Source organism: Coturnix japonica, chromosome 5 (genome assembly GCF_001577835.2).
Source record: "Coturnix japonica isolate 7356 chromosome 5, Coturnix japonica 2.1, whole genome shotgun sequence".
NCBI lineage: Eukaryota > Metazoa > Chordata > Aves > Galliformes > Phasianidae > Coturnix > Coturnix japonica.
Window position 1 is genome coordinate 1,170,410 of NC_029520.1, and position 23,262 is coordinate 1,193,671.

Consider the following 23,262-nt stretch of genomic DNA (forward strand, 5'->3'; position numbering starts at 1 on the left):
AAATATAATGCAATAGATACTTATGTGAAATATTTCCAGCTGGTGAAGCCTTCTGGTCCTACAGCCACTGGGAAATTGATTAGTATGGCAGCAGAAAACCTTTCCCAGCCAACTCAGTATCAGACTAATATGACAAATAAGATAAATGCTAAAGTCCAGTGCAGATAGGCTTATTTTTTGCATTTGCATCACTGAGGAGAAATGGCTTGGATCTCACAAAAGGCAGACTGCATGCATGGAGAAATAAAAGTAATTGATAGGAAAAGCTGCACAGCAAAAGCTATACAGTTCTTCAGATCCTTATCTATTCTTATGGGGGAAGTGACCACACCAGTTTCTGAACCAAGTTTCCACTGATATGAATTTGAGTTAAATTCACTGAAGAAAAAAAATAGAAACAGATCTGCAGGGAAATTAAGAAGCTGTTTTACACATGATCTATTTTTATACCACCAGTTTAACATGATTAATTACTGCTCATGGAAGCAAAAATCTAAAAATGGAGATTGATTTTCTCCATGCACTATTCAATAGGTAGGAGCTCTTACAGAAGTACCCAGTCTCAAAGGTCCTGAAGTAAAGAGAAGAATTTGTAATGGCTCAAATAGCCCAGCATCTTCAGACTATTACTTAACATCTGTAACATACATTTGAGTGCATGTGTCCAAAATGATAGGGCTCCACTTGCTGTAGATTGAATAACGCTGTAACTCTGAAACAGTTTAATTCTTCCACGAGTTCTCAGGGCTTTTGCTACTGAATTTTTTGCAAACCTGTTCTCATTAGATAAGACTTCCTCCATTTCTTTCGAATGGAAAAGAAGTGGAAAATGCATGAAGTCACTTCTACGAGTTCAGATTTGTGAATTTGTAACTTTATATATAAATGAAGAATACATATATGTACATACAGAAAAACAAAGAAGGCAAATGCAATTAAATCATCCCTTCTCTACCAGAATATTTGTCCTTTGACAAAATAGGAGGGTTTCTGAACTTTCTCTTTCTCAGGTCATTGCACTTGCACACAGCTGATGTCACTAAATAAGTGCCCACAGCTGGGAGTTCCCTCACATTTGGAAATGTCCGCTTCCAAAGGCAGTGCATATCAACAGATAACAAAACTGCTTGTAATTAATGGTCTGCCATTAATCATGCCAGCATCAAAACAGGAATGTGCAGCACCTCACAGGAGAGGAGTACTGCTACGTTATGAGCAGCCCATGCTGCACCAAGCTGCAGAATAACATCACTGCTGCCTGCTGAGAACTGAGCCCTTGGCTAGGATGATGGTGGCTCAATTGCTATTGCACATATAGCACTGAATTTCACATCATAATAAGTTGAAAGAATAATCCAGAATGTCAAGTGATATTAGCAGAAGTCATTAAAACTTACTCATATCGAATTCTCACTGTTGTTTTTCCTTCCTCGATGTCTTGACAGCTTGTTCTATATTGTCTGAGAAAAAAGAAAGACTATGTGTGCAACATTTCATCCAGATGTCAGTCGCAATGGCAGTAGTGTTTTCAAACAACTTCAGCCTTGCTCTCGAGAACTCCCAGCTACCTTTCACATCAATATCTCGTAATCTACACAGCTGGCAGAGATGCGCTCCCAGTTTCACAGAGGTTTCTCAGGGAATCCTTCTTATTTTCACTGCATTGTGTTCAGGAGGGTGAGCGTGTCAACATCTCATTTCAAGTCTGCCCCTTATTTATGTGCAGGGATTAATATAGCTGGTGTGATTTATTAGAAGTACTGCTGATTATAATCATACCTGACTTGATTTATTGTTTCTCCCATGATGAGATTAACACGTGATGATGTAAGTGGAACCAGGTCCAATTTGTCCTTTGTTCAAAGAGGTTCAGCTCCAATTCTGTGACATTTCGCTATTAAGAAAGGACTATAATTTTTAGTACCTCTGCAAACCCTACCAATATGAGCTACAGGACTTGTTCTTCTTTCAGTGAACATCACTCTAGTAGAAAATAAGTAACATGAAGATGGAAAATATCTTCATAGATACCTTCTGATGAAGATTTCTGTATGTTTTCTTAGGTCTTTGTCTCAGAGAACTCACTTGGTCTTTTCCTGTCTTATATCTATGGCTATTTTGGCATAGGTGACTGCAGAGGGAGTTACTGCTTACAACAACAACTTATGCTGTTTCCTAGACAGAATAAAAGCCACCGTTCTCATCCTTGGCACCTCTGCATGTGCTTCTTTATCTTCTAAGATATTCAGCTGTACAAATGGAAGTTTGTAAATTAGCGTTAGGCAAAGATAAGAGGTGTCTACACATAAGCACACAGATCAAAGGATGGCTATGCTCTGAGTGGCCGAAAGCAACATATCCAGCCAAATAAGAAACCAAACTTAAAACACACAAAAACTCACGCAGCATTTCTGATCAAAACTACTGAAAAATGACAAAACTGAGCACTTCCTTGTCAGCACTGATGGTAAAGCTATGTGAAAATCCGTTTTCAAAAATACCATAGGACTCCAGTACATTATTAGAGGTACAGGCTTTTCTTAAACAGTCTCCAGAGTCATACTAGAATCATTTGTTTTGAAGAATTCATAGCAAAGCTTCCCTGGAACTTGCTCTTATCTTTCTTTAAATAATATATAGACCTTCCCTTCAGGGAAACATCTTCATAGTTTTTCTACAATCAAATGATAAATACATATTAGATACAAATATAAATATTTCCTCCAATATTTTCTTTCATTTTCTCCATGTTTTAGTAAAACAAGAGGTTCTGCAATATTGAAGCCAGCTCTGATATCAGAGCAGAACAGGCCAGGACACAATAACTCAGATGATGCTTCAGACCTATATTTTTACATTCTAAGCTAGACAATAAAACTACCTTTTGGGGTTCTTCTTTCTCTCTGTTTAGTTTACATTTTTATGAGAAGCAGTTGGAATTTCAAGGTAACTTTACTCACAAAAGCAAGGTTAGCATAAGTTCTGACAGCCTGAGTGGGCTCTTCTTTACAGCAACATACAGTGACTTCCAAGGTTCAATTCCTCCTTCTACATCTCCGTATGACACAAATTGCTCCTCATCTGATTACTGAAGATTTTCCTTCAATTCTGGATTTGTTTTTAGTTCAGTCAAACACAGAGCTGGTCCACTAGCGGAGCTTCCAGTAATTTGGTCTAGTAGCAAAAACATAAACAAGATAAGGAAGCTTTGAGGGGTGTGAGTGGGGAAAGATGACTAAGAGTTTTTTGGTGTCACTAACATGTATCAGTCAGACTTGTTGCCTTTTTCTTTTTTTACCCAGAAGTTCATAATACAACACATGAAAGATGTATTCTACAGGTCTAGAAATCACAGTCATTGTTTGCCACAGGGAAACTCCAGCTGGACACAGGGAAAGCATTTTCTGAACTAGGATAATTAAACAATGGGTCAGACTGCCCAGAGAGGCTGTGGATGCCCCATCCCTAAAGTATTCAAGGCCAGGTTGGATGGGGACCCGTGCAGCCTGGTCTGGTATTGGATATGGAGGTTGGCAGCCCTACCTGTAGCAGAGGGATTAGAGCCTGATGATCCTTGTGGTCCCTTCCAGCCCAGGCCATTCTATGATTCTATGAAACATCTCTAGAAAAGTTTTAAATTGAATCTCTCCACAAGATCAAAAGCATTAAACAAAAGTCCATAGAATAGTTCATGTTGGAAAAGACATTAAAGATCATCAAGTCCACGTACCTTTTTTATCTAAACATATGATGAAATGAACACATATGTATCACTTCCCTGTATACGCTGTCAATCAGATCTTACTTTCTGAACCCTTCCCAACCGCCCAACACGGCCAACATTCTTGTTTCTTTCTCTTTTATAGGGGAGCATAAGACGACAAATCTTAAAATAATAAGGATGGCTTGAAGGGTTTTGAAAGCTTCAGTGGCAAACTGTTTGGATATATATATATATTTTCATATGCCTACTTAGTCATCATTACTTTGACACGTTTCAAGTAGTACAGAAAGCACAAGGCCAGGTTTGTCTCTTATGTAACATTCAAGACTTCACTAAAGGAATAAAAAGGTAGAAAGAGGTCACTTAAATTTTCAAAGTAAGGGTTCACCTTGGCTATTAGGCTGATGGAAACAAACCTGTGACAAATCAATGACAGAAAGAGGATTTAAGAAAGAGGATTACTCTGTCAGCATTCTGCTGCATGTTTTAGGTACAGTTTTTAAATGAGGTTGAGGGAAGAGTTGCTGAACTGATAATATTCTGTTCGTTACTTAATGTGAAAGAAAAAACCTTTTTTTTTTTTTTTTTTTTTGCCTAGAGATAATTACACTGATCAAAGGTTTATGCTAATGAACGTCTGCCAAAGTACTTCATTTTAATGGGAAGGAGAAGCACTATAGCACTGGAACAGCAATCTTTCAGAGCAAAGTCCTGAGTGGGCACCATCTCTTCTTTACAGCAACATACAGTGTCTTCCAAGGTTCAATTCCCCCTTCTCCCAGAAGCTACAAAGACCAGACCTCCTTCAGCAAAGTGACATTCCTGTTAGTTAAAAGTCTTTTTACAAAGCAGACAGTCACTTATTATAAATAGGAAGCCTTTCTTTGGCCCCAACTGGAAGTGGCAATTCTTAGAGCTTATCCATAGAAATGAATGGCACTGCAGAGACAGAGGTTTGGACCAAAAAGCATTGGACCACGTTTGCAAAATAGTTGAATCTTGTTCAGCTGATACCTAACTCCAATTTCAATTGAGCATGAGCTGTTGAAGCTAGTGCTTTATTATCATAAAAACCCCAATTACTACATAGTGGAATTCAGTGTGATGCTATATAAGCCTTCAGAGTAAATATGCTTGTGCCCAGTCCTGCTTTATCTGTACAACTGTTATGATACATCTTATTAGGAGACTACATAGGCTTTAAGAACAGGAAAGAATGACAGCCAGAAACGAACCAAATATACTATATTGCTGTACAATTCTAACAGGCAATTATAGCCAGTACTAAAGTAAGATTTATAATCTTTATTTATTATTTCACAGAAACACTTGACTACATGATTGCCTTGCCTAGCAATAGATAAAAAGAGATGGAAAAGTACCTGGTGATTTTCCTCTTTCTGATAAGAGATTCATCTGTTTTTATGGTCGCCTCCTTTTTCACAAGTGATTTTCAGGCTATTTGGCACAATGCTGGAACCATCAAGTTGCAAAGATTATATCCTGGTTTTAAGTTCCGTGTGCTCTCAGGAATAATTTAAGGAGAAACTGTGTAGATAAGTTGGAAACACTGCAGGGAAGAAAATGAGGAAAAATGAGAAAATGGGTCAGCTTTTTGAGCTCAGAGCTGGGTGATCTCCATAATGGAACACGCATACTTATGGTGAGGTTTTAACAAATCTCAGGGTGATTTTCAGCAGACGAATAGCCAAAAGGAAAGAATTAGTTCAGAAAGCATTTTTCACCATTATTCTTTCTGTATTTCACGTCCTTAAATTCTAGCTTAAATAGAAGTTCATTCTGCTCCCCCAAAAATCACATTTTAGCACAGGATAATTGACAAGTTTTCCTGTAGTATTCAAGAATTGATAATTTTTTTCCTCTTCTTTTTCTTTGAAACTCTGGTATCAGTGTACACTGAGTAAGGGAGAAATCCTGTTCACCTCATGAATGCAGTTTGCTCAATGATTCATCTGTCTGATGCCCAGCTCAGTGTTATAGTAAGATTGGATAACTAAAGCAGAAATGCTACGCAGCACTTGGATTGTAATTTATGCAAGATTAGTCTTCAGCAGAAAAGTTCATCACACATTCAACTCTAACTACAGATTTGAAATGACTGATTCAGTAAGTTCATGCAGAGCAAATCTTCCTTCAGGCAGTTGTTACAAAGCATTAATGATCCAATGAATAGGCCATTGAAATCATGCATGGTATTTTCACAGGCCATTTCTGTACACTTTGCAGGGTTCTATGGGTCTTGCTTTATTGGAAACTGAATCCCACCTTTGGATGACTCCCATCTGAATTCTTAGTAATTCCGTTAGCTTTAAATAGCTATAGGACTGGCCTTATTATTCTCTATCACAAAACAATTTATCACTCAGAGTAACGGTACCTTATTTAGAGCAGAAAGCTCCATGCCATTTGCTACATTAAAAAGGCAAAAAGAAAAAGAACAAAAAGAACAACAAAAAAGATTGAATGGCCTTTTATGGCCTCACATAGCAGAAGGACCCAACAGTCCTTGCAACCAGGAGGAACAGACCATGTAGGCCATAGGTATCCAACCTTTTGTCTTGTCTGGACTACACTGAGTGAAGAGGAATTGTGTTGGGATGCACGCAAAATATATAATAGTGTTGTAAGAGGGAAGAAACAAAACTTACGCAGTTATATACGTTTCTATTAAAATGTCAAAAACAGAACAGCAAACCCATAAAGCTAATGGGATATTTGACCTTGTTTTTGTAAAACTAATGCATCAATGTCTGGTTCAATGGAAGTGGCTGCAATTCTTAGTGAGTTCTCAAGGTGTTCATCAGAGATTTCTGATAAAATATTCTTCCCGTGATTCACCCTTGAAAATGTTTGTTCACAAATGTACTGTGGGAAAAAAAACAAAACAAAAAAAAACAAAAAAAAAACTCATTACTTCTGCATGATCTCTTCCCTGGAGTAATTATTAGCTACTATTTACAGTAACATCATATTTTAGTAATGTGCTGTAATACCAGTACTGCGTCCAGTGAGATATATCAATCAGTAAGTGAATACTTAAATCAGTTTAATAATGTTTCCTTAATGCTGCTTCTCCCCATTTCCATCCTCCCATCCCTGCATTCCATCATCATCATCTAAGTGCAGGTAGGAAGAGAACAAAAAGACAGATAATTACTGAAGAAAACAAACTCTCTTAGGGAAGCAAATGTAATATAAGATCAGGATGACCCAACTAAGCTTAATTTACTTGAGCACCTATCCAGTTCTTGCATAAGGAGAGAAGTAAACTCCACTGACTTGTACAAAGCTCAGCAGCCTGAACTCAACCCCCCATTGGTATCCCCCCGAGGGATAGAGAGATTCAAGTAATATTAAGCAATCTACCAAGATCCCTAATAGAAGAAAGAAAAAAAAAAAAGAAGGACAGTTTCAGGTCAATAGCCTAACCTCAAAAGAAACACAGCAGTGTAGGAGAGAACATTAAAAAGGCAGTAGGAAAAATACAGTAATCATATGTTGTCACCACTCAGTGTAGAACACGGAACATTTAAGATGTTAGCAAACCAATCTGTCCAACATGCTGCTAGTATGGCAGGACATCGTGTTATCATTTTGCACTACTGAGAGAGTTTTTGTACAGACTGTGTGAACTAAAAGCTTGGATTCTGCTGCTTGGCAGTGTGAAATGATTAAGGCATAAATGAATTAAGAAATAACAAATTAATTATTTATAAGACCGTAACACTCTTTATCATAAGTTCCCAACACACAAGACTTATTCTGAACTGAATATTTGGGATATCTCTATTAGAAGATACAGACTTTTACAGACGTACATTAAAATAACCCAGAGGTTCCCTCTACCCACCCAAGTTGCTGATATTTTCACTTCAATAAAGTAGAATTTCACCACTTTCCCTGCCATTTGGGACAAATTTTCGCTGTGTTTCTTTCACTTCTGTTTGCCAGCCACCAAACATACTTATTTCTCAGGAGGCTGCTCCTCTTTTATTTATTCTAGAAGCTAAACTCCATTAAAATAATATAAAATCGATGGAGCTGAAGATTAAATGAAGGTTTGAGATAAAACCTTATGAAATTAAGTTGACCTTCTACTAAATCTTGCAATGCAAACACTGCATCCAAATTAAGGGCTTGTAGGAAATTCCAATGATTTGCAGCAGCCATATATTTTCATACAACCAAAGCCTTTAGAAGGTTACCTGCATCATGGAAAGTCTTTGGATTAGCAGCAATGCTGTGACATCATTATGTTTATAGAACTGCAAGCTAAGATGTGAAGCATTGACTATCTAGGTAAAAATAAATATCCTATCTCCTGCAGAATTACAGAGAGCATGATATTTTTTCATCTGCTTTCTAAAGATATTAGGGCTGAATCCTGCAACACAGATACAGCCCATGGTTGCAAAGTTACATAAGTAATAGGAACTCTATTAGCATGTCAGTCTGAGCTGTAAGGCAAGCTTTAATTTGAATTTGCTGCTTTAGACTGCCTGTGTCTCACGAACAGTGAACAAAGGTTGTAGTGATAAATAGATACTAGTAAATTAAAATGTGATTTGCCAACTCTCTTAACATGGTCTATTTAACTATAACAATAAAACACCTATTTGGAAAAAGGGTTTTTTTTTCTAATCATAAATGATCAGATAACCAGTCTGAAGCATTTTCCATTTGTTCTACTTGTCTCTTAGCTTCCAAAATACTTCCCTGTACATTTCACCTACCAGGCTAAATGAACAGATTACTTGACAAACATACACTCACCATTCAATCCCATAATCTACACACTAAACTAATCTTTTAAATTGTGTAGTAACTCATTCTTGTAGTAAAGATTTAAGGAGAGTGTCAGAAGGGACATTTTCATTCGTTCTCCTATCAAAAGACTAGGTGAGAAACAATTCAAAGAGAGCAATGTTTCCAGGTCTCAAAGATATTTAAGAAATAATATCTATTGAGCTAAATTATCCAGGGATGTCTAGAGATTGCTAAATCAGAAGCTCATAAACATCTTGGTGCTGAAAGATTTTTAAGTCAACTTCTTAGAGTCATAGAATGACCTGGGCTGAAAAAGGACCTTAAAGACCATCTAGTTTCAATGCCCCTACCATGGGCAGGGTTGCCAAAGACCAGACCAGGCTGCCCAGAGCTACATCCAGCCTTGCCTTGAATGCCCTCAGGAATGAAGCATCCACAACTTCATGCTGCTACTTCTCATTAACCCTACAGCAGTTGGCTACCTATGTATCTTCAAGGATTGAAACTCAGATTTCTGACCGAGGTAAATCCATGCACAGGCACCTATTTGAAGGGTGAGCCCACTGATTTTTCATCTTTTGATGTATGACCTGCCAATATTTTTAAGGTTTGCCAAAATTTTCTGGGAATGGTTTCCTTGAAACCAGAACATTAACTAGGAAGCACTTTGGTTTTCTATCAGTCATCTTCTGTCAGGCATGGAGGGATTAAACATCATACCAATAGCCTGTTAAAATCATCAAGCAATGCCACAGCTTGCTGAAATATGACATGCAAAGCATAACTCAGAGCCACTTGTTTTTAGCATGGTTTTTAGTCTAAAAGAAGTGGAAGATTTACACCACCAAGGAGATGCCAAGCCACCTGCATTCACTGACTCATCTTTATCTCACACAACCTTGCTAAGGAGCCCGAGTCAATTTTCTTATTCAGCTTCTCTTCTAACAATAACAGATAGCGTGAATAGCTTCACAAGGGAGCTTACTATTCAAACTGCCATCAAAAATGTAGTTATTAGCTCAGATATCAGGGGGATGTTCTTTACTATGAGAGTGGTGAGGTGCTGGAACAGCTGCCCAGAGAGGCTATGGATGCCCTGTGCCTGGATTTGTTCAGGACCAGGTTGGATGGGGCCCTGGACAGTCTGGTATTAAATGTGGAGGTTGGTAGCCCTGCATGTGGCAGAAGGGTAGAGCATGACGATCCTTGGAATCCCTTCAACCAAAGCCATTCTATAGTTGTATGATAAGGGATTTAAGACTTCATATTTAATCATTCCTAAGCATGTAATGCAACTAGGCATTTTCCATATTCATAATTCCTTTGTATACAGACTATATTTTTGCATCATTACTTCTGAAATAAAGGTGTGGCTATTTTTATTCCTGCTAATTAGCACAGTTCTTTGCTCTCACTCCCACAACAGCTATTCCATTTTAATTATTTAAACATAAAAGCTTTAAGCTTCAGAATTTAGGAATTCTCCAGTATATATATATATAAATAAAATATATATATTTGTACATATATATTGAGATAAAATATTATAATTTCAGATATTAACTTTTCATATGCTGTGATTCATTCTATAATATTCACTTCAGACTCTCACTATTGAAGGAGAGCTTCATATAGTCTCAATGCTGGTATGCATTGCCCTCTTATGAGAGGTTACCTTTCTTTACTATCTAACTAAGGGATGTTGAATTTGATTGCTCCAGTTTTGCATTTATTTAATTTCTTTTTTTTACCCTGTGAAAATTTATTCATAGGCAGTTAGGAATTGAGGACACTGCAACCTGCTTTCAAATATTCCACAGAGCAACAAACAGCCAAATTAGTACAATGAATTATTCATTGCAGATTATTTTTTTCTCTAGAACACATTGCGTACCACATAATCGCCATTTCACTTTTTTCTCTTAATGTTGATTTGGGGGATGGATTTTATTTCTGTTTTCTATTCTCCCTCTTCTTTCTGCATTATGATGCTATTTCACTAAAATACCCTTTCACAACCAAATTCCAAATATTGTGGGTTGTTTTTTTTTGTGTGTGTGTGTGTGAAACATAACGCCACCTGCAGCCAATGGTTTGCCCCATCCCTGAAGGCATTCAAGGCCAGGCTGGATGTGGCTCTGGGCAGCCTGGTGTGGTTGTTGGTGACCCTGCACATAGCAGGGGGTTGAAATCCGATGAACATTTTGGTCCTTTTCAACCCAGGCCATTCTATGATTCTATGAAGTTACACCCCTTAGAGCTGCTACAGTTTCTCTATTCACATTTTTGTTCCCAGGTTTATCTATCCATTGTTGTGGAATTAGAAATTAAAGTTTCAGATAAAAAAAAGGGGTGGGTGGAAATAGCAGGAAAACACAAGAGAAGTCCCAAATATCAGATTGTCCTCTAAAGGAAAAGACCATATCAATGCTTACACGTCCTAGTTGTCCAGATTTCATGTTTAATTTATTTGATGTTTTTTCCTAAAAAGACCTGCTGCTGTTTAAATAAAAGAAAAATGATTGCTTAGTGACTGGAACATTATGCTATACTATAAGCAGAAGCTGAATATACAGTGCAAGAATATATTCCTCAACACTGTGATTAACTGCAAAACCAGATTTACTACAGTTAGGTCCATTCCCTCCCTATTTGTTATACTAATGCTTAGATGAATTATGTCCCACTGATACAGAAGTATACAAAAAATTATTTGAATTCTAATTACTTCCCTGTTTCCTCCCACACGCACACTTAGTGATTTCATTTTATTTTAGTATAAGGTTCTACTCAAAAGGAGAAATAGTAATGCAAAGTCCTCCAACCTTGCTGTGATAAATGGATCCTGCTCCCAGAAATGTTCTATTTCCCTTTCTTTGGGAGAATCAGAGTAACACTGGCTCATACTTATCACACTGTTTTCTTACAGTTCTAATTATCTAACCTGGAGAAGAAAATATATCACTCAAGTGACTAATCATAAGGAGATAATTATTAATAACCAGCACAATCCACAATGGGAAACTACAATATTCCTACACAGATTTTACCTTCATTGCAATCAGAATAGGCTAAAATGCATTAAAAAATTTACATAATACAAACTATTTAAGGTCTCCCCAGGAGGCAGGAAGGTGTCCCTTAAAATGCTCATCTATTGAGTAGTGGTGCTTACCCTATAAGCACTACCACTGGTTAATTATCTGTGGTTTTAGCATTCAAGTGTTGGAAATGACAACAGATTACCCACAATAGGGGTATTTTTTCTAGCCTCAGTTTTCCTGGCAATGTTGCTATATATCTCTGCACTGAGCTGGACACCATAGTTCATCTGAATGCATCCAGTTGCTGGATAATTTTCTGCAGTAAAGTATATAGAGAACCACTCTCATTCATCTTGTTTATCCCTCCAAACAAAGTCACTGGACGGCCTAACAACATAGAGCCACGATAGTTTCCAACCCTCATGGGAGAATAAAGCAATTTTTTCTTCTATTTTATGTTATAGCTCACTGTATGGTTTTATCTTTGTGAGAGTAACATTCATTCCACTGGAGTCTGCCTAGCAGTAAACAGCTCTGCATCTATCAGCTGCCTCAGCTTTACTCCAGCACTTAACCAATAACTGATGCATCAGTGCTTTTTATACTTAGGACAATATGCACCATTCCCTTCCAATTTAATAAGGGAATATGAACATCTATTCATTATATTCATTATGTTTACAGGTAAGTTTTAGTGTATTGCCCTATTAACAAATTTTCTTTCTTCTTTTATCTATCTGAGTTGTCAGTGACTCTGTCTGACCAGGCATCCAACAGGAAAAAGAGAAGGCATTTCTTTTTACTCACAGGAATATTTGAAGGGCAGGAGTTATAAGCATAGATATTTAGTGCATCAAAAAAGAGAATACACCACAACAAAAATCAGATACCAAAAGGTTTGATGTTGTCTCCTTTATAAGCAAACCGTATGTACCATCACATTAAACTTCTTTCAGTTCCACACTGCTTTTAACAGGAGAATTGGAAAATTTCTACCATTTTCAGCATCTAAGTATAATTTTAATGCATTTGCATATGCTATGCAGTGTTACTAGATTGGAGCCACTAAAAGAACACAATTCAAAGGGATTCTTCTCTTTCATAGAAAGAAAGAGTCACTCAGGTTGGAAAAGACCTTAAAGATCATCAAGTCCAACTGCAACCTAACCATCCTACTCCTAATTCTAACAAACCTCTGCCAAATTATGCCCCTGAGTATCACATCCAAATGGTTTTTAAACACATCCAGGGATGTTTCAGCTTCACCTTCCAAACTGGACGCTGAATGTGGGCAGGAACTTAAAGCTATATGGACCCACTTTGTCCGAAACGCAAATCATCCTGAACTCATGGGTTCTTCATAGCTTTGCTTTCCTAATTCAGTTGCCATTTATTAGTAACTCTTTCTTTAAAAAAAAACCTCAAGCAGCAATTGCTTTATTACTTGGCAAAACATAGCAGAGAGCAGATGCATCCCATAACACACGATTTACAAAGCCAATTATATTTTGCTTAATAATAAAGGGATGAGGAACTCGTGGTAGATACACCTGAAGAAATACCAGAAGAGCTTTCATTCATGGACTTCAGGCTGCAAATCCTAATTTAAATACACAGATCTTAAACAAAGAGATCCTAGACCTCTCGGAGAAGCAGCTGGGAATCAGAAATTCCACAGCACTCTTCTGCAAATGGATTCCATGCTTTCTTTCTCCCTTGCTCTGTAAAGGGTTTTTGGGCAAATCAGTTCAAGTCTACTCCATAGCCAGTAGTCTACCACACAGCTATTGTAGCATACTTGTCTCAGCTTTTGATTGACAGCAGCTTTAGATCCCTTCCCAACCAATCTGAGTCATTTTGCAGGCTTTCCTGACCTTCATTTAATTCCATGTAAATTTGACGCATCATTTACTCTACCTAAATTACAGGTATAACGATTATAATAAAAAGTTAATGTTTGTGGTGTGATCTGAACTCCATAGCTGAATGGTTTCACACAGGAGAAAAACAGACATATCCAGAGCTTTATGAAAACAAGATACACTAACTCTCTTGTGCAGAGAGCATCATGTGGATATGGAAGGTGCTGAAGGAAAGGATGCATAGAGTTTTAACATGAGCTGGGATTTGTATGTATAGCTGGAAAGACTTGAGAGGCAGCAGAATCTCCAGAAATCTATCCACTGATTGTATAAAAGCAATAGAAATCCTTTTTACTGGCAAATCATTGCACTGTGATCCAGACCCAAGGGAACCCAGAGGAAGAATTAATAACCAAGAACATCCTCAGAGTACTTCCAGTAGATCCATCAGAGTTCCCTACCCAAGCTGTCTGATCTCAGGGCACAGAGGGCAGAAAAGGCTGTGGTTGCACAACAGCCTCTCTCCATAACAGCACTCCAAGGTTTCATGCTCAGCCAGCTATCTAAGCACTCCTCTGGCTCTCCCCATCTCTGTTATTCACAGCCATGCAGCAGATGGGCTGCACTGCAGAGAAACAGACAATTAATTCAGCTTTCTTGATGGAGCAGCACAAACCAAGTGCTCCTGACGGACCCAGCCTTTCCTCCAGGCTCCCAGTGCCAAGCAATCTGCAATTTCCACATAGATATAACAGGGCAGAAAGCAATGTAGGCTGCTCCCCACACCACGGGCAGTCTTTAGGGAGTACATGGCAGCTGAAATATTGTTTTAGCTCCCTGCTGAGTTCTCCTGAAGGAAATGACTTGGCACATCAACACACAGATCTCTAGCACAGAAGTCTGTGCCAGGTATTTCAACACACAAAGGAGACAACTCAGCATCTTGGACTGGTCTGTTCTTGTAATAAACAAAAGAAGTTCGAATCTGGGCTAATATGCTCGAGGTTTTGGTCTCATTTTTGTCACTGCTGTCCAATTACACTCAGCTCAGAAGTCTAAAGAAGAAAATATGGAAAACAAAGAATCTGTCCTCAAGATCTCTGGTCTCTTAATCCATCTTACACACTGTAAGCTCTCTTTTATTAATGAATCAGTGAATACTTAAATATGAGAACACCTTCAAGCCTTGAGAAGACACTGAGGACTGTATAATAGAAGGCAGGGAAAGGGATGAAGGATTTCATGATGAACAGAGCTATCACAGTTCTCTTGATGGGAGAATGTTATAAAACCTTGAGTTTAGCATTAAAGACAATTGTTCTATTTGGCACAAAAAAGAACTTCAAAATATGAGCATGACATTAACCAATGGATATGCAGTATGGTCTGACAGATTGAATAATGAGTGTATAATTAAGGGAAATTAGTTTATAACTTCCATTTGTGTTCCTGGACAAGAGACTCAGTACTGCAGTTTCCATGTGGAGAATGCATGCGTGTCCATGCACAGTGTTAGCACAGTAGGCTATAGGTTTTCTATATCGTATGCAGTGGCTTTATAAATTATATCAGAGAACAAATAAGAACTGGTAACAATATTAAGTTAAAGGAGCACTTGAATTCCATAGGTGATATGGATGGGAGGAATGACATCATAAGAACCCGCAGCTCAACTGGCCATTTTGTTACTGCCATACTGTCTTCTCTAAATCAAGGGGAAAAATGGGGGGGTGGGGAATGAACTGATGCAAAACAAGAACAGAAGACACTGAAAGCAAAGGAAAAGGCATTTCTGACATCACTCATAAACCTTGATCTGAAACTTAAAATTCTGATCTAACCTAAATTTGCATTTCATTACCACACTGATTTTGTAAATAATTGATAAAATATACACGCTACACTGGAAAGATTAAAGTGATTATGAGAAAAATAATTATAATAAAAAGAGTGATTTCCCTGTGTATCAATCTATCCCAAACATTTATATTCAGGGAAGGAAACAATGAAACAGAAACGCTGCACAGGGAATAAGCACGCTTTCCTAATAAAGAAATTGTATTTTATTCCCGAGATAGCTGACTTTTCAGTCTACTTAATAAAGGGAAATCAAGCAAATGGTTTCAACTGTTAACGAGAGCTCCTGGGAAATTAAAAAATATAAGAGAATAATTCCCTTGTAGGAACAAAATAGAGAAGCTGTAATTATGGCTAAACAGTTGACAGGTCATAACGTAATGTTTTTGCAAAAGAAATTCTATCACTAAGATATCCCTTGGAGAATCACTCAGGACTACTTATCTCTGTTCATGTTTTGAATTCTACTTGAAATAGGTTACACTGAAGTAAGGCATCTTTCAGTGGTTACAATAAGAAACGATGCCTGTAGTGAATGAAGGTAATTGGAATTTGACTGGTTTAAGTATTTCTGCCTATAGTAAAGCTTGGTTTTGAGATTTCAGCTAACGCTGAGCTTTATCTTACTCCAAAAACATTATCAATGCAGGCAATCAAGAAGGAGAGAATATCAGGATTGGTTGTGTAGCTGAAAGCCAGTTCCTATGACATGAATGGAGTTTAAAACAAGAGCGTCCATTCCTATCACATCACTCTTGATCCCTTATTATATTTTTCTGGTAATTTTTTAAGTTGTTATTATTTATTAATCTGGACAACCAAATGTATGGTAAACGGGGGACTATGAAAGTAGACAGAAACTTCACCCATTCACTCTTCTTTTTCCTCCCCACCACTTGAAAGACATACAAACTAGCACAACATTCCAGAGATGCTTTATTTTACTTTCCATTAGTGATGTAAGTCCCAAACAAAGTCCGAACACTTGGCAACTGAAACTCAGCATCTGTGTAAAGATTTCTGGTGTAATTTTTAATTGGGAAGGTATCTTTTCTTTACAACAAAATCCTTATTTATCCTCTAACTTCCTTTCTACAACCCTCCTAAAAGCAACACGATGAACATTAAGTTTGCAGTGAAAGGACACTGCTCTCCACCATAACTAAATTATCCCCACTCTCTTTCAGAAACCTCTCCATCAGTATATATGTATATTCACACACATATAGAAACACCACAGAATGTCGTCTTAATTGTCTGTCCTTCCACACAACTCTTCAGTAAATTGCCATTTCAGGGCATTTTTTTCCCCCCTGAATTCCTTTTTTTCTTTCACCTTGATTGCTTCTCAAAACTCTGCATTCAGCTGGCGCTGATGGGTTGGACTAGATGATCTTAGTGGTCTTTACCAATGTAAAGGACTCTATGATTCTGTATTGTCTGTCTGATAATGGTTGGGGCTTTCTTTGCTATAGGATACTAACAAGCCCTTTAGCTACATTACCTTTTCTCCTAATCATTCTTCCTGCACTCTTTCAACCTCCTACTGACTTGCGCAGCATCACACTGGGTCCTGCCCTTTCTCTTGCCAGTCATGTGGCCTGAAATTCAGCTTTCTGCTCTATTATATTCTGAAATTACTTGCTCCTCATCCTGATCAAGTATCTAATTAGATTAGTCACTCTTCCCATCTGTTCACCAACCGTTACTCTCAGATGTCATTTGCGTCACTCAGAATAACTAATCATGAACGACCACTTATTAAGCCTCCTTCTTTATTTACTGTACAATGGAAACAGCTCTGATCCAGCTAGAAAATCACCAACAGTAATAAGCAAGCATTTCACCTGTCCTGTTTTCCACTTCTGCCTCAGTCTAAGAAAGTAAAAGCAATTTCCTGTCACTAATTGTCTTGCTGTAAGACATATCTTGCATGGAGTGAAAAAGGAAAGACAGGAGATTCAAACTCAAAATATAGTTTAGATGGACAGCAAAACTATAGAGACAAGTCTGCACTTAAGTCAACCTTAACACACTTTTTACATCAGAGGCTGAAGAACATTAGCACTGACCTGGACTAATATGCTTTTGATGGACTTATTTCCAGTCCTAAGCCTGAGTATCTACAGTAATCTGTTCTGATACAGCTACAATTTCAAATGAAAAAGTACACTAAGAACCAAAAGTTTTAATACTGATTTTCATTTGAGGTTATCTCCAAGAATTAAGTTGATTAAAATTCACTTTTCTTTCAAGGCAATTTAAAAATCGTTAATTCATACTGCACAGGACAGAAAGAATATATATGTCTTGTGCCACATTGTTGGCTTAGGTTCAGATCAATCTTACAACTACAGCTACCTTGGGTAAATTTAGCATTAAGTTAATAGAATGATAGACTGTCAAAGCACAGCAGACCAGTACAAGTCCTACCTTTTCTTATGCATGGCTCAGTGGATGAGTATGGGAACATTTTGAATATCTTCAAGCAACAGCTGTTATGTTACTGACACTGCTTTTAAATGCCTATGGCCTTAAGCTTCTGCTGCTATGAATGGTCACCATTACTTGCTATGACTTCTTTCAGTGTTCTGGAACACAAGACCATTCATAATCCCTTCACCATTTCATCCTTTAGTGATGACTGCATGATCCAATAGAGTTGTCACAGCAGGGCATTAGGCATTTTGAAGTGTCCTAGAACCTGCTCTTTTCAGAGCATGTCCTCAAAGTTTCCCTTGAAACACATTTGTGATGTTGGTATCTTTGAATAAAAAGGGTATTTCTTATTCTTTGATAGTATATGTACTATGCCTGAAAAGCCTTTCAAGGCTAGTATTGTATGAGTACTGTATTTTATACTCAGCATAGACATACGGCACCTAGCCAACAGATGCATAGTTCCTTCCCAAAATACTTTCCTCTTTTACATTTTACATCAAAAGATTGCCTTTCGCACCTGGGATGCTAACTTTATCCAAGATAAAATACAGGAACATACCAGCATGAATTTAATGGGAAAACCTGCAGGTTTGCCTCCTGTTGTTCACAGAATCACTGTAAAGTCCCCAAAGAATTAAGAATAAGCCTACTTCTGTTCCAAATATAGCTGAGAAGAAATGTTCCTCTTCAGTCATTTTACACAGAATAATACTTGATAGACCCAAAGAAGTTACGATTTGGGGAGTAGCAATAGCATGCAATTTATTCTTCTTACCTGATCTGCTGCCTATGCCTGTGTTTCCCAAGCTGCTTCTATTTTAGCTCTATGTCTGCTCTGTCAGATCACTTACAAAGCAACCACAGACCTGCCAGCTATTCAGGAATTAAACCAGCAACCATTTCTGATCAAAAGGAAAAACACCATCTGGAAAGAAAGATATGGATTTCATTTTTTCTTTTATTTATTTCTTTTTTCCTTTTCTAATCACTGTCTTTACTACTACACTGCTACTTCCGTGCCTGGATTTATTTGGCTTCCACTTTCAGCAGAACTGGGTGCAATGGGAGCACACGGATCCTCTCAGACAATTAAGTGCAATACATTACGCATCATATGATATTTTTGCTTTTATAGATTTTCCTCATGTCAGTTTAGATGCATTTTACAAGGCATAATTCTAAAACAAACAACTCAGAATTTGCTTACGTATATATATATATCTCTTTATATTTTGCTATCATCACTTTCAATTTTGCTAAGGCCTCTTCATGAACAGATGAGTTGACATATAAGTATTGTAAGTGGAAAGAAAGACTACTCTTGCTCATGCTTTGAAGACTTGGTAAGGAAGTCACATACCAGGGTGATAAGAATGGTTAGAGACAAACAGCTCAGTTTTACTCATGTTTTAGAGCTTGCATTTTACATCTGGAACTGGAAGTTCAAAGTAATGCAAATGTTGAATAGAATGATAAGGAAAATGCCCCTTGCCCAGCATTCCAGAAAAAGCCAAAATGATCAGACTGTGACTGACTGAATAGGTGATTTAGGGAAAAGAAAATGTATAACTATCTTAGCAGGAAAAAGCCATCTTTCTGACTGCATTCATTAGAACTCTTACTACTATATCCAAGTGAAATTAATATTAAACAATTATGTCCTCTCAGTTTCAACTTTCTTCATCTTTTATGTGTTTGAAAGCTAGTAGAGAAAAGTGGATGATTTCCTTGACCCAGCTGAAAAGGAGATCAACTGTTAATTGCATCTACAAAAAGTAGGGAGCATGAACTGATCTACCAAGGGTTCAGGAAACACAGGATACATAGCTTCAATCATTTAATATTTACATAGTGGTAGCACCTAAGGGTTGGTGTTGGTACTAGGAAGCCATTTTCCTAGGTACTCATTTTTTCCACGTGGAAGTATGTACCTAATCTACCTCCCGTGCTACCTGATGTGATTTTAATTATCATAGAATATATTTCCCTAACGAACAAACTCCAACATATATTGCAATTAAATCATATTTACTGTTAATATATTGCTCTAAGACTTATCAATTAATCCAAGCAATGCAGAACATGATGACCATTGTAAAATAACCATGGATGCATTTTGTCTGAGAGTAGGAACTGCTTTACAAGCACTGATCTTAGAATGTTGCACCACCTCCCCCAGGCAGCCTATTCCAGTGCATCACCACCCTTTCAGAGATGAAATTATTCCTAGTATCCAACCTACTCCTTCCTAGGTGCATCTTATCTTTTCTCATATCTAAGGCACCATCGAGCATCATTCCTAGATAACATTCCTGTTACATAATATGGCTGGCTATGAAGGAAGTAGGGATACTACTTCACAGTACCTCAATACAGAAACTCCAAACAGTCTAAAATAACATTTAGGACAATATTCTGTTACTCAGCTCACAAAAAATGACACCACAAGTTGTAAAGGAATGAGCATATAGTACTTGCAGAGAAAAATAATGCAGATCTGCTTGTGTTCTCGGTCTGCTTAATTTTCTCTTCTCTGTGTGGCTTCACTATGAGCAAACAAAACCCAAGTGTCATTAAATCCAGAAGAACTAAGTGATTTATATTTGCTTATCTATGCATCAGACCGGACTCTAGAAGAAAAACATCGGTGTCTTTCTCATTTGATATTTGGTGGGCTTTTCTATGAAGGATTAATAAACTGATATAAGAAATGAATGTATTTAATGTTAGTGCATTTAACCATCTAAGACAGCAGGGTGGTGTTTATCCTGCTTAATGTGTTTCTATATCAGATGTCACTAATGTAATTCAGTGGTTTTAATTCTTTCCTTCTTAGAAGCTTTCATTCATAATAGGTTTTCTGGGTATTAATATGGTAAATTTAAGTTGTAGTAATTAAGGAAGTTTAATGTCCCATGAATTCCATTGCTGTTTGTAATAATGAAACTATTTTTTATTATCTATCTTTTCTGTGCAAATTAATACAAGAACAAAACCTGATCACGTCCAACAACTACTCAAAATCTTTTCCTCTGTGTAATTATTAGGGCACAAAATAGCGTGGGGAAAATATGTTAATCTACCTGTATTACATAGTAGGATGCTAATTCTCTGGCATTCAAAGGTTACGAATGGCTGTTAAAACCCCATTGCCATCTCTTGTTTGGAAGGTGTAAATAATGTGAGCAGCTTTCTAGAAGTGAAGGCATCAAAGAGCTGGAGAACCTACCAGTGGAGAATAGCACTCCAGTTCACATGTTAGACCCTTTGGGAAATAACCTGAGAATGTCAGATGTTTGCTGATATTGAGTATATATCGAAGGCAAATAGAAGATACAATATTTCACGCTGCAAGCAAAATGCAAAAGAGACTCATTTGCAACTGAATTGTGTCCTTGAGTAATTCCATCATGATTAAGAAAGAAAATACAGAATTTAACACAAAAAGCCACAACCATCTAAATCTTAAAAACCTCACGTGAGAAAATTCTTTCTGCTGTTAATTTAAACTTCTACTGCAGTATAGAACTTAACTAAGCACTTAAGAGTTTAATATTGGAGCTGTGGATAATAAAGAAAACAGACTTAAATTTGCATGACCACAGAAACTCACAAAGGCATCCCATCATCCTCTTGTATGTCTGTATGTCTAGCAGATGTACAGCTAGCCCCCTTTTATGAAGCATCAGCCAGCAAAACAAGGTAACTCGGAATCACTGCCAATTTGCTAATTATCTTCACACATGAACAAATGTCACAGTTCCCATTTAAATAACAAGCTACTTATTCATCACAGCCCACACTCAAAGCACTTGCTCTCCTGTTTCATAAAACCACATAATGGAAAAAAACAGTCGATTTACCTAGGTTTCCTAAGTAAGTTTTTGGATCACATAGTAATTACACAGAAATTACAGACATCATGTAATATCCCTTCCTAAGTGAGAATGATTGCTAAGTTTGGTGATCACAGTGAAGAAAGCAGCAATTAATATTATGACTTTATGGAAACCTAAGGAATTCATCTCAAATGAGTCCAGCACAACAATATGTGTGCAAACCCAGAGAAAGATCAACAGAATTGCTATCAAAAGATGCAGTTTAGAGCTAATCTAGCCAACCACTTGGGCTAAAGTAAAACCTGGCCTCCACCACCTGCTCCCTGGTGTAGATTGGTCCTTCCAGCACAACTTTTGCAACAGATAACAGTTCTCACTCTATTACAATATGATCAGTTTTTGTACATTTCTGTAAGCAAGGTTGGGCAGATTCATTATGGGTGTGACAGCCAGCTGGAAACCTGTTTTTCATTCAGTGCCTACAGGACTCATTACCACATGCTGTGGAACTGTGGTGGACCTCAGGTACTTCGGCCATTTGACCAAATAATGTTGGAGGGCAACCTGAATTGCAGAGGGATTGTTTTCTGCTGCTTGCAAAGAAATTAGGTTCTGTTCAGTTTTGAGAGGCAGTCAGAACGCAGTGGGAGGTAAGGAGTGAGGATAATTGGCTGAGGAAAGTAACTAACAGGGTGTAAGAAACACACATAATGTGGAGAACTACTGCACTAGAAATGAGGGGCCATAAGGGAAAGTGCCACCATAGGTCTATATACTCACCATGAGTATTGCCATAGCTGTGTTTTAGGCCACACTCAGGTGAATATATATTCAAGAAGATCACATAGATATCAGAAAGAGACTAAGTACACCATATTGCAAAAAAATAATAATAATAAAATCAGAAGACACATGAGGCAGCCTTCAGGTACAGATATCCAAACAAAGATAGAGCAAAAGCAATCAAAAAGAGAAAGAAAAACAAGTCTTAAGTTAGAAGATGCTTTTCAAGTAAGCATGGCAATAGCAAAGGAGAAAATTGAGTCAACAGCAATGAAAGAATGGCAATATTTAGCCTAGAAAAAGAAATGTTAAAGAACACATCACTATGAAATAGATGTTTTATTGTATTACTAAATTAAATTCCTTTTCTCTGTCAGCTCCAGAAGTCTAATTGAAGCAAAAAGAAAACCAAAAAGAACCACCTAAGGATAAATGCTATTTGCTTATTCAGCACATTTGTAGATTTTTCTAATTTAGTTGAATTTCTTTATTTCTGTCATTTGTTTGGAAGATCTCTCCTGGTTATCACAAGATTAAGATGACACGCCAAGGAAGAACTGCATTGCTATGACATTGCAATATGAACAGATGTGGTAAACTACCTGACAGATGCTACCCAATTACAAGCATGTTTTTATAAGTAGACCCTCAGCTCACATCCTTTTTGAAATATGAGAAACAATCCTTTGGAAAACAGTCAACTTCATAGGATGTGTTTGTGTGTGGTACAGAATAGATGTATTACAGAGGAAGTAACCGTATCAAGTTTGATTTATCAATGATGCTTCAAGTGATTTCCCAAATGGCATCGCTGTAGTATGTCTAAGAGTATTAGTAAATAGTTAAGCAAGTCATTGCCCTTTGAATATGCTGAATATTAGCTGACATAGACAAGCAACAACACCCACTTCTTAAATTCTTGA

The 23,262-nt window shown here is 37.4% G+C and overlaps 1 long non-coding RNA gene across 2 annotated transcripts in view; it reads right to left on the reverse strand.

Annotated features, from left to right (window-relative positions):
• Positions 1-211: 211 nt before the first annotated feature.
• LOC107314136 overlaps positions 212-23,262 on the reverse strand; it is a 29,471-nt gene continuing 6,420 nt past the window's right edge. Inside the window, exons 1-4 of one of the 2 annotated variants that reach the window (XR_001555306.2) lie at positions 18,493-18,591; positions 5,107-5,294; positions 2,961-3,174; positions 212-2,249 (exon numbers count right to left, since the gene is read on the reverse strand). This is a non-coding gene — a long non-coding RNA (uncharacterized LOC107314136). Of the gene's footprint in view, positions 2,250-2,960; positions 3,175-5,106; positions 5,295-18,492; positions 18,592-23,262 lie in introns of those variants that run through there. The other variant, XR_004307613.1, reaches the window with a different exon arrangement.